Here is a 12,505-nt window from a genome sequence, read left to right as displayed (position 1 = left end):
CTCTCTCTCTCTCTCTCTCTCTCTCTCTCTCTCTTTAATTCCTCATTGTATTAATTAATTAAAAATCTCTATAAAACCCAGCTGACTTGGGTATATTTTCATAATTGGGAATATTTCCCTGGTGACTGTTATGGGTGTGGAAGGATACCCTTGGGGTTCAGGAAGGATGCCTTTTGCAAGCATGCAATGACTCCAAAACTTAGCTTAAAACAAAAAGAGATTTATTAATTTAGAAAGTAATGTTGAGAGTGGCCAGGAGGATAGCAAGGTAGAACAGCAAGATGGGGAGCAGTTCCCTGGGAGGACAGCATGAAAGGAAAGGCTGGTCCCCCTAGAGGACAGCATGGATGGAGAGGCCGTCCCCCAGACGACATCGGTTCTGGGGGTTCTCACAACAGTTAGTCACTCAGGCATGGGGTGGGGTGATGGTACTGGGGTCTGCCTGGGGACATAAAGATTCCTTAGTTTAGGGGACAAGCAGATCGAGGTGTGGTCTGAGGGTGCATCTTTCTGACCATCTAGAGGACGATCAGAGGGAGAGAGTCATCTCAGGACCCTAGGTGGGGTCATTGGGTGTTTTTAGGCTCGGAGTTAGAAAAACAACAAGGGAGTTTCCTTGACAATAGTTCGCCTGGGTTTCTGGGGTACAGTGCCCATGTCAGCGACCACCTTATATATTTGATTTAAACAAAACACTGTAGTGAAAACATATTTTCTGTGGTCACAATTTACTCATCCACTCTTTTATATGCCACAATTTAAGTCTTCCACAATTTTAATCACTACAGTTTATGGCCTCAACTATTTTAACTATTACCGTGCCAGGAGGAGGCCTGGGATGGGCACCCTGCCAGAGTTGGGCCTCAGAAGTCACCTGTGCCAGCCTCCTCATGGCTCAGAGGGACTGACTCATCTCAAGCCACCCAGCTGGGGAGGAGCAGAGCCAGGATTCGAACTGAGGGCCTGGCTGCGCTCCCTCCCTTTGAGTGTGGCCAGGGAGTGGAAAGACAGTCCCGGACAAAGACAAAAAGGTGGAAAGCAGCACGACTCCCAGGGAGACCATAGGGTGTCAGGAGCACCCCAGGATCACCCAAAGCGGCCGGTGTCACTGTGGGAGCACCCAGTCCATGGCGGGGCGGACTCTGCTCTCAGCCCTGTGGCCCTGGGCATGGGCCGCTGCCCACTCGCACTGTCTACCCCGCCTCAGTGGGCAGTGGAGTCAGTTAATGAAAAGGAAAACTTCTTTAGAGTCAGCCAGGGCCAGGGTGCCCCCCGCTAAGGCCCAGAGGGAGGAGGCCACCCTGGAAAGGCTGGGCCCAGCTCCCAGTGCAGGTGCAAGCAGGGGCCGCCCCAGAGCGGGCCACACGCCAGGTGCCAAGGAGGCTCCGGGTCTGAGTCAGGCTCCCGAGCCTAGAACAGCTGAGCCTGGTGGTTGCGTCTCCAGGAAGGCCACGTTGAACCCTCCCACTGGCTGGCGCTACCCTCTGGGGCCTGACACCTGCTGGGCAGCGTGACTCAGGGTCAGACGGCTCCAGGGTCTCCCCAACCTCGCAGCTCCTTAGAGATGAGCAAACCCCATTGGGAATGGGGGGATGGGGAGAGGGAGCCGAGGCAGGAGGGAAGGGTTTAAGCAATGGAAAAATGAAGGAATCCCCCCACCCTCAGAGCACGCGGGCTGCCCCCTCTCCTTCGGGCCCAGGACCAGGCGTCCCGGGCACCAGTGGAGCAGCAGCTCCTTCCCACTCAGCCCATCAAGATGGGGGCGTCGCTCCCCCCGTGGCCCAGACCAGAGGCTGCGCTGGGGACTTGGCCTGTCTGTGTCCCTGGACCACTGGCAGCCTGGCAAGATGGGTAGGAAAGCCTTGACCCATCCGGACAATGCAATGGGACGGAGGTCCTCCTCCTAACCCTCCCCGAGCCTCAGCTTTTCAGTCTGTAAAGTGGAACCCTTCTCCTTTCCTCTGGCTCACATCTTTCTTGCAGTTAGCTCTTTAAGGCCAAGTCCTTCAGGTTTGGCTCCCCTCAGAACAGAGCCCTGATGACTTCAGCTGAGTAGAGATGCATCATCCAAGTGCTTTTCATTCATTCATTCACTCACTCATCCATTCATTCATTCATTCACTCACTCATTCATTCATTCATTCACTCACTCATTCACTCATTCATTCATTCACTCATTCACTCATTCACTCATTCACTCATTCATTCATTCACTCATTCACTCACTCATCCATTCATTCATTCACTCACTCATTCATTCATTCATTCACTCATTCACTCACTCATTCATTCACTCACTCATTCATTCACTCACTCACTCATTCACTCGCTCACTCATTCACTCGCTCACTCGTTCACTCATTCACTCACTCATTCATCCACTCATTCATTCATTCATTCACTCATTCATTCACTCATTCATTCATTCACTCACTCATTCGTTCATTCACTCATTCATTCACTCATTCATTCATTCACTCATTCATTCTCTCATTCATTCACTCATTCACTCATCCAGTCATCCAGTCATTTATTCATTCAACCAATATCTCTTTAGTTCCTAAGGGTATGAATTTCAAAACTACTCAACCCTGTTCAAACCATTCTTTAGAAGATGGGATTTGGCTATTTCCTGATCAATTACAATAGAGATACTTGGAATGACAGAATCAGGTCTTGGAAACTACAATCTCCACCCTACTCAAGGTAACAAGATCAGGAAGGGCTGCAACAAAACTCAAGATTTAATTATTTGAGAATATGGCCTTCAACAGACATGTGCAAAGGGGACAGACCTCTGGGTGGTCCTGGGTTAAGCTAGAGCCACCATTGGCACAGGGGAGACACAGGAAGTGAGGTAGAGGAGAGCTCAGGAGTGCTTGAACTTCCTGGGTGGAGGAGAGTGTGGTTGTTGGAGCCTGGTGCTTGGAGTGGAGGCCCTCAGACTGTTTCTCCATTTTGGTCACGTGAGTGATAGGGACTGATCTCTTTTCTTTGCCTCAGCTATCTAAGGGTTTGGGCCTTTGGCTCAGCCTAAGCAGAGGGGGTATTTAAGCCCTATTCCCTTCTCTCCCCTTTCTCTCCCTCTCTCTCTCTCTCTCTCTCTCTCTCTCTCTCTCTCTCTCTCTCTCTCTCTCTCTAATACTTTTCTTCCTCCTGTTTGTAATTAAAAACTCCATAAAAGGTTGACAGCTGACTTGAGTTTTCATTTGGGAATTACATAGCTGAATTCCTTGGCGACCTTAAATTAATATATATCAGTCTTTTAAAGTAATTTACATATCACAAGGGAGAAGGGGGAGGGAGAAGACATTTGAGAGCCTCAAGGGCCTCCAGGCTGGTTAGGGAAGGCAGACCTAGTCTGTACACTGCCAGGGATTGAGGGATGGAGCCCACAGAGTCAGAGCTAAGCTGAGCACATCCTTCTCCCTCTGGTAACTGCCAAGCTCAGGAGTTTCCCCTCCCCAGGGCTGGTAGACCCTGGGACTCCTTTGTATCTCCCAAGGAAGGTCCTTCATCAAAGAATGAATGAATGAATGAATGAATGAATGAATGAATGAATGAATGAAGGATCTGCTCCTCTGGCCTGCAGGCCACTGCACACACACAGTCTCTGTCACAAGGTTACCTGAGGATAAAACAGTGGTCATCAAAACAATTTGGTACTGGCTAAGAGACAGAAAGGAAGATCAGTGGAACAGACTGGGGGAAAGCAACCTCAGCAAGACAGTATACAAAGATCCCAGCTTTTGGGACAAAAATCCACTATTTGATAAAAACTGCTGGGAAAATTGGAAGATAGTGTGGGAGAGCTTAGGATTAGATCAACACCTCACACCCTACACCAAGATACACTCAGAATGGGTGAGTGACTTGAACATAAAGAAGGAAACTATAAGTAAATTAGGTGAACACAGAATAGTATACATGTCAGATCTTTGGGAAGGGAAAGACTTTAAAACCAAGCAAGACTTAGAAAGAATAACAAAATGTAAAATAAACAATTTTGATTACATCAAATTAAAAAGTTTTCATACATACAAAACTAATGCATCCAAAATTAGAAGGGAAGCAACAAACTGAGAAACAATCTTCATAACAAAAACCTCTGACGAATGTCTAATTACTCAAATTTATAAAGAGCTAAGCCAATTGTACAAAAAACAAGCCATTCTCCATTTGATAAATGGGCAAGGGACATGAACAGGCAGTTCTCAGCCAAAGAAATCAAAACTATTAATAAGCACATGAAAAAGTGCTCTACATCTCTTATAATCAGAGAGATGCAAATCAAAACAACCCTGACATATCACCTCACACCTAGCAGATTGGCTAACATGACAGCAAAGGAAAGTAATGAATGCTGGAGGGGATGTGGTAAAGTTGGACATTCATACATTGCTGGTGGATTTGTGAATGGATCCAACCATTCTGGAGGGCAATTTGGAACTATGCCCAAAGGGCGCTAAAAGACTGTCTGCCCTTTGACCCAGTCATAGCACTGCTGGGTTTGTACCCCCAAAGAGATAAGAAGGAAAAAGACTTGTGCAAGAATATTCATAGCTGCACTCTTTGTGGTGGCAAAAAATGGAAAATCAGGGGCTGCCCTTCAATTGGGGAATGGCTGAACACATTGTGGTATCTGTTGGTGATGGAATACTATTGTGCTCAAAGGAATAATGAACTGGAAGGACTCCATGTGAACTGGGACGAACTCCAGGAAGTGATGCAGAGTGAGAGGAGCAGAACCAGGAAAACATTGTATAGAGAGACTGATACATTGTGGTACAATCTAACGTAATGAACTTCTCCATTAGTGTCAATGCAATGTCCCAGAACAATTTGCAGGGATCTAAAAAACACTATCCACAAGCAGAGGATAAACTGTGGGAGTAAAAACACCGATGAAAAGCAACTGCCTGACTACAGGGGTTGAGGGGACATGACAGAGGAGAGTCGAAATGAACACTCTAATGCAAATACCAAAAACATGGAAATGGGTTCGAATCAAGGACACATGTGATACCCAGTGGAATTGTACATCAGCTATGGGAGAGATGGGGGGGGGGGGGAAGAAAATGATCTTTTTTTCCAAGGAATAATGTTTAAAAATGACCAAATAAAATAATGTTTAAAAAGAAAAAAATAATAAAGTAAAATAACAAGAAAACAAAACAAGGTTCCCTGAGGACCTCCATTCCACACCGTTCCCTGCCGAGAATCCTTCCTCCGGCCTTTCGGATGAGGGATCAGTCAGCCTCTCCTGAGCCCTTCCAGGGATGGGGAGCTCACTCTCCACAGTGGGCAGGCCTTGCTCACATCCAGCTGAAATCCACCTTTTGCCCTCTGGCCGGGCTATGTGATATTAAAATCACTTTTAAAGGTTGTTATAATATTAATTTAAGGTCGCCGAGGAATTCACTTATGAAATTCCTAAATGAAACTCTCCAGTCAGAACGGAATTTATGGTGGTTTAATCACAACGGGAGTAAGAAGGGAGGGAGAGAAGGAGAGAGGAGGCAAGGGAAAGGTTAACTCAACCTCCTGGCAGAGCCAGAGGGAGTTTAGGCCTTGGAGGGCCAAGGCAGGGAAGGGAATCAGTCCTTGACTCACATGACTGATCTGAAGGAAGCTGCCTGCGGCCTCCTCTCAGCTGGAACTGGTGCCTCGCCCTGTCCACAGGAAGTGAGCGATCTCCAGAGGCTGTTCTCTACCTCACTTCCTGTGCCTCACATGTGCCAATGGTGGCTCAAGCTTGGCTTAGGACAGCCCAGGGGGACAGTCACTTATTTCTGATTTGTCCTTGCCTAGCACATGCCCGGGTAGTGGGTGTGCACATTCTTGGGTGCCAGACCAAGCAAGATGGAGGAAATTTAAAAATCACAGCTAGTCCCTCTCCTTCTGCCTGGCACACCCTCGCACACACACATTCGTGCTCTCTGGGCCCTCAGCCAGAGGACGGGGCAACCGCCTCTGCCCTGTTCTGGAAGGAGATGCAGCCCCCGTGCCCCCTGGGGCGGGAGGGCTCTAGAGAAGAGCCCAGGGCACAGCTATTGTGCTCCCTTCCTGGCCCAGGGAGACAGTGAGCCCAAGCTTGGGAGCTGCCGGCCTCTAGCCTCTTTGCGGGGACAAAGGAGAGGGGCATCAGGGGCCTCCTGGCCTCCTTCCTGGCCTGAGGAAGATCTGAGCTCCGCTTTGCCCCGTGGGCACTGCCCGGGCCAGGAGCTCTGCCCCCCCACCCCGAGCACATCATGGCCAGCAGCCTTTGGCTCCCCTCGTCTTCAAGGCCCTGCCGGGGCTCCTTGGGGACCCCTCCTTGCTTAGCTGGCACCACCTTGTGGCTTCCGAGGTCCTGTAGCCCTGGGGTGAGCCAGGAGGGCCGATGCCAGCCTCCAGCTGGCTGCTGGGAGCTCGGGAGCACCTGAGCCACAGAGAGGAGGGGGAGGCGGCCGCTGCTTCTCCTGGGAAGCCTGGGGGTGTTTGGCAGCTGCAGCTTTGGCTGAGCCATAGCAGGGGCTCCTGGGACTGAGCAGCTGGCCCCCGATGCTGCCCGGCCCGATGCTGCCCGGCCCGATGCTGCCCGGCCCGATGCTGCCCGGCCCGATGCTGCCCGGCCCGATGCTGCCCGGCCCGATGCTGCCCGGCCCCCGATGCTGCCCGGCCCGATGCTGCCCGGCCCGATGCTGCCCGGCCCGATGCTGCCCAGCCCGATGCTTCCCGGCCCCCGATGCTGCCCGGCCCGATGCTGCCCGGCTCGATGCTGCCCGGCCCGATGCTGCCCGGCCCGATGCTGTCCAGTTTTCTGAGGTCCCCTTTGGTCAGGCTCTGCCAGCAGGAGTCAGGTGCCCGGTCCTACTTTGGGTGGGCACAGAGGGCTTTCTGCTCAGACTCCCACCCCTCTGGAGGGCCTGGCAAGGGGCAGAGAAGGCAGCAGAGGCAGGAGGGAAGCGGCATCAAGGAGGAGACTCTGGCCAGGCAGCTGCTGGGTGCCAGACTTGGTGCCAAGCACGGACCCACCACGGCTCCTCGGCCAGCTCCCAGTTTAAAGGGGGGAGACGTGGGCATCGGCCAGATGGTGTAGACGGAAGGAAATCTCCTTGGGAAGGGCCAGGGGGAGTCAGAGCTGAGAGAACACAGAAGGGACGGGCTGAGGAAGAGGATGGGAGGGGAGCCCCACTGGGCAGTGGGGGCATCACATGGCCTTCTCCTCCTCCGCGCTGGGGCACTGCTGGGGCTCCGGCGGCAGCGCATCACAGCCGGCTCTGGGCAGAGGAGCATCATCGGGCCTTGGGGGAGCAGGCAGCCTCTCCTCCCACAATCCCTGGCTCACTCCTGACTCTGCCCCCCCCTTCCCACTCTCTGTGGCTGTCCTCGCCCTCCCTCGCTTGGCCCCGTGGCTGTGGCTTCCTGGGGGCTCCCCTGTCTGGAAGCCCCACCCCAGCCTCCAGGACTTCCCAGCTACCCCCCCATCTGGGCCTCACAGGGCCCAAGGGTGGCCCCTCCAGAGATCCAAAGGAAAGGGGCCACTTGCTGGACTGGAGAGAGGCAGGGATGGCCAGTGGTCAGCAGAGGGGCGACCCCGAGAGGTTCCCTACTTCCTGCCCATGCGTGCCAGGCCGGGGGGACTTTGGGAAGGGCCCGGCGCCATCAGAGCACGCTCGGCAGAGCCCCCGTCCAGCGTCCCTGGCCCTGGGCATCTCTGCAGACGTCCACACAATGGAGCTCGAGGCCCTTCCCCACCTGGCCAGCTCGGGCCACATAGGGACAGGCCAAGTGGCTGGGAGAACCACACCCGGGTCCCCTGGGGGCCTGGTCCAGGGCCTGCCTGCACCCCGAGTCCCCGCACCCCAAGGAGCTCCATTGGGCTAAAACCACCGGAGGGGGAAAAGCGTCTCGGAGAGCACTGAGCGCCACTGGACCAACTTTCAATGTAAAGGGTTGAAATGATCCATCGAAATGAAAAAGTGCCAGACGGTCCCCACAGCAGCTCCGGGTCTGGTGCTCACGAGAGGCGCGGGGGGGGGGGGGGGGGGGGGGCCGAACAAAGGCAGGAGTCGCACTCACATTCACTTCGGAAGGTAGCGAGACGCCATCCGAGCGTTCGTGGGAGCGAGCTGAGCGCTTCAGACTGCAGTCGTCTATGAGCGCGTGAGGAAGGGAGGCTGCTCCGGGCAGACCTCCAACAGTTCTCTTTTCACTTATTTGTTTTTTAAACTTACCTTCAACGGGGAAGTGACTTGGCCAGGGTCACACAGCTAGGAAGGCCCTCCTGTGGCCAGGCCTAGGTGCCCCAGTTGTACCATTTTTTAAAAAGGCCCCTTAAGAAAGTGGGCAGAAGGAAGAAGAGACGAAGCACTGCCTTCCCCCAAAGAAGCCCACAGAAATGAACCGAAGCCAAACGGGCCCAGGCTTTGGTGCCGGGCAAAGAGCTACGAGAGGCATCGTGTGACTGTCACAGAGCCGGAGAGCCCTTTGGCTGCAGCGACAGAAGACTGGCCTAAAGAGCGCGCCTTCCCGAGCCGGGCAGCCATTGGGGAAAGGCTTCGAGGCGATGGGGGGGGGGGACAGCCCGGCTGCATCGACCCCTCCCCAACCCAGTTTGGGTCAGAACGTTAAAGTGACCAGAGAAGCTGAAAGTGCAGACGAGGACGGGCCGAATGGGCCCATCGACGCAGAGGGCCTGCCTGGAGAAGGTGCCTTCCAGGAAGAACACGGCTTCCCAGCCCACCTTCTCCTGAGAGTGCCGCCGAGGAGGCTTCCGGCTCGGAGCCCTCACGCGTGCTCGCTCCCCGCAAGCTCCAGGATCGAGCACCTCCGACTGCCGCTCCTTTCACAGCCGCCTTCCACGTTGTTTCCACCCAACTGCCGAGAAACCCTGCAAGGCCACCAGAGGCCCTTTCAGACCAGGCTGCAGCTCCTCCCGCTGCACTGGGCTCGCCGGGGAAAGCGGGAACATGCAGACGTGCCGAAAGAGGGGCGAGCAGGAGGGCGCAGAACGAAGAGACGTCAGGCCGCCATCTTTGAAACGACGGCATTCGTCCAGCCTCCTCTGTAGCCGCTGACTAGATTTTGCTGGCCGCCGCCGCTGCCTCGCTGGGTAAGAACGGAAGTCAGAAAGCCGGGTTTCCTGTTAGGTTAGGCTAAGAAACAGGAAAACGCCTTCCGGGGGTTCTCATCGCCTTCCCATCGAGCCCTGGGCTCTGGGGGACTCTCTCTCAGGGGGCTCAGGCTGCCAAGGCCCGAGTTTCCCCCAAACTAAGGAGGGAGGAAAAGGGTTTTAGATAGAGACAGGGACTCCCTTTCCCCCACATTCCTCTCCCGTTCTATCCCTGCTAGTTATTCCTTTGTATTACCCTGATTGAGTTGCCATTAAAATAGTGATCTTTTCCCCAAGCTGTGTGTGAGTGAACACAGATCAAGGGGAGACCCTTTGGTCTCGAGTAGTGGAGGGGGGACAAGAGAGACGAGAGCAAACCTGGGGGAGCAGCCTTAGCTAAGGAGGGAACATCTTCAAGCCCCGCCCCTCTGAGCCAACCCTAAACATCCGCTGTCTCCCCTGAACCCTGCTTTGAGAAGGGGGGTCTCCGCTCTTCCCCCTCTATGCCACGTCTTAACCCCTCTAATACAAATAAACAACCCCTGGAAGAGGGTGGAGCCAAGCTATGTAAGACTAAAAATGAAACTGGGAAGTTCACTTGTATGTCACCTCCGCAGTGACAGGGTCCGGAGGAAAGTGACTCGCGCAGCACTGGGAGTCGGGAGGCCTCCTGAGGCTGGTAAGTGTCAGAGGTGAGGTTTATCGGGAACAGCCACTATCTTACAGAGGGAGCAAAACAAGCTGCGGGCTTTGCATGCGGCCCGTACACAGAAGTCACCTCGTCTACACCGAGGATTCTGCAGGACCATAAACTGGCACAGAACAGCCTAACGAGGAAAAGCTACATCAGGGACTTCAGCAGAAGGGGGCCTTGGGGGAGCTACACGGGCCACATCAGCCGCCCATCTATGGCCTGTGCTTTCCATGTCCCAGAGCTTCGCTCGGTGAGCCTCAGGCTTCCTACAGTGAGGCTGTGGAGCCCGGAAAGAGAGGAGTCGGCCCAGCCGGGCCTGGTCACCTCTTTGAGTGAGGAGGAGGCTGAAGGGGCGGAGACATTTCCGGGGTTCTGAAGGCTTCTAGAACAGAGGTGCAAACGTCTACAGAGCCAGGAGGAGAACTAACTGGGTTACACACGTGATGCACTGGGAAGAGGCCAGCGATTGGCTTTGTCTGTCCACCAGCGAAAATCAGGAGCACTGAGGGAGGCCCCACAGCCCCGCCCCCTGGGCAGGGCCAGGCCAGCGGAGAGACCCGATTGGTTCCTGTAAAGGGGGAGCAACAGGCCAGCTCAACGTGGGCTGGACTCTGCCTCGGGGCAGATTGGAAGGCGCCTGGGGAGATGGATGAGCCTTTGTGGCGGGCACTATCACACTATCGGCCACAAGAAGGAAGGGAGCCCCGGACAAGGCGCAGAAGCCTTACCCGAAGATCTCCTGGGAAAGGCCACCATCAGGAGCAAAGCGAGCGTCAGGCTGTTGGGAAGGAGCCGACACAGCCGGGCCGGGGGCGCTACCAGCCCTGCCGCGGGGAGGGAGGAAGTGGGACCCTCCAGCCTCCCAGAGCAGCTTCCACAGCGTTTCTACATGGGACTGAAGAAAGAAGAGGCTGCAGACTGCCGCGGCAGGCTTCAAAGGGCCGCCGGACTCCCGCAGACCCTTCTTGGGCTTCGCTGTCCCCTCAGGGGCCCCGGGGCAGCCTCGGAACCTGGCTTTGCAGAGGTTGGCTCCCTCGCTGCCTGCACCGCGCACAGGCCATTCTCCGGCTCTGCTCGCTTCATCGTCTTGGCGGGTTTGTCTGAGCTCGGCCGCTTCTCATGGTGCAGCTTGTCCAGCCATTGCGGACTGCAGGGCACCCTCAGGGCCCCGTTCTGGGCCCTCGCCGGGTCCGAGGGCTGGCGGGCTCTGAGCCCTGAGAGGGGTAGAGACGCCCCCGGAAGGCTGGGGCAACATCAGCTTTCCCAACGTCCATCACTTCCTCTCTCCCGCATTAGCCGCTCTTCTCGCTGTGGGCGGCACCTCGGAGCGGTTCGCACTGGCCTTCCTCTCTCGGCAATGGGACTTCAGGTTCTTGGACTCTAGACAACTCGGAGCAGCTGACACGGGGATCCATCGGACCCTTCCCCATTGAGTCTCTTCAGGTTCCGCTCCGCCCCCCCCCCACCCCACATCTCTCCCTGATTTCCCTGGGGGGGCCCAACCACTTGTTCACCTCTTCCCTGTCTGCCACGTTTTCGGGACCACATCATGGGCCCCCAATGAGAGCTACAAGTCGACCCTCCTATTCCGGCTTCACTTCTTCATCGGCCACTAACCAAAGGACGCTGCCCGACCCTCCGGGCTGCCCCCTCCTCCTCCCCACTTGGGCCCCGTGATGGGGAGGTAGAGCAGAACCTGGCTTGGGGGAGGGGAGAGCGGAGAGGCCTTGTGGGAAGAGAGGGATCGAGCTGGAGGAGAAGCAGGAGAAGAAAGAGAAGAAGCCGAGGAAGAACGAGAGGAGTGGAAGGAGGGAAGCAAAGGGGAGACGACTGGCAGGCAGAGTTCAGAGAAGCAGAGAGGCAGGAAGCGGAGGGGCCAAGAACAGAGCAAAGCTGGAGGCCAGCAAGGGCCAGTCGTGGGAGGCTCGACATGAGCTCCGGTCCCGCTGCACAGCCAGCCCCAGCACAAGCGGGTCTCCCGAAGCCCCTAGGAACGAGTCGCTCCCGGCCCCACTCGGCCACTTCTCTCCTCTGACTGGAGGGTGGCTGGACCCACCCCAAGTTCCTCCCAAAGCAGCTTCTCAATCTTCCTGGCGATTCCTTTTCCATCAAGATGTTCTCAGCCTCAGCCTTACCCCCCCTCAAGCTTTCCTCTCTCTGCCATCTCCCCCTTAGCTGCAGGCTTCCTGCTGGCAGGCGTGGCAGGCCACGTGGACCACGGAGGAGCCGGTGGCCACGGAAGGCTGACGGGAATCCTCTCGTCTCCGGGGGCCTCTGGGCCTCCTGCTTAGCCTCGGTGAAGCTGGGCACGCAGCGTCTGCCGTGGTTCCTGTGGTGTGGTCTCCTCCTGAGCCCCCCCCCCCCAAGGAGTGAGCTGGGCCTTCCCAGACCTCTGTAACAGTTAAAATTTGGGGGAGATGGGGAGACGGAGCCAGGTAGAAATTAGTTTCTCTCTGCAAGGAGTATTATATTTTTTAGAGGTTTATTAAAGTTAAGGATTAAAAGAAAATACAGGATAAGAAAAAACACGTGTCTAGGCCAGATTATGGAAAGAGCCGTGTCTGCTCCAAAAGGGAAGTCCAAAGGAGCCAAGAGCCCCTCAAAAGCCTTTGAATCAGCTTAAATGCCTTCTCGATCTCGGCCCAGGTGAGATGACAAGGCATTCTGGGAGAGGAGCAAAGGCTCGTGGGGATTGTAGTCCTGTATTCGAGTCT

This window comes from Monodelphis domestica, chromosome 8 (genome assembly GCF_027887165.1).
Source record: "Monodelphis domestica isolate mMonDom1 chromosome 8, mMonDom1.pri, whole genome shotgun sequence".
In the NCBI taxonomy this organism is placed as follows: domain Eukaryota; kingdom Metazoa; phylum Chordata; class Mammalia; order Didelphimorphia; family Didelphidae; genus Monodelphis; species Monodelphis domestica.
The sequence above is the reverse complement of the archived record's forward strand: the minus strand, read 5'-3'. Positions refer to the sequence as shown.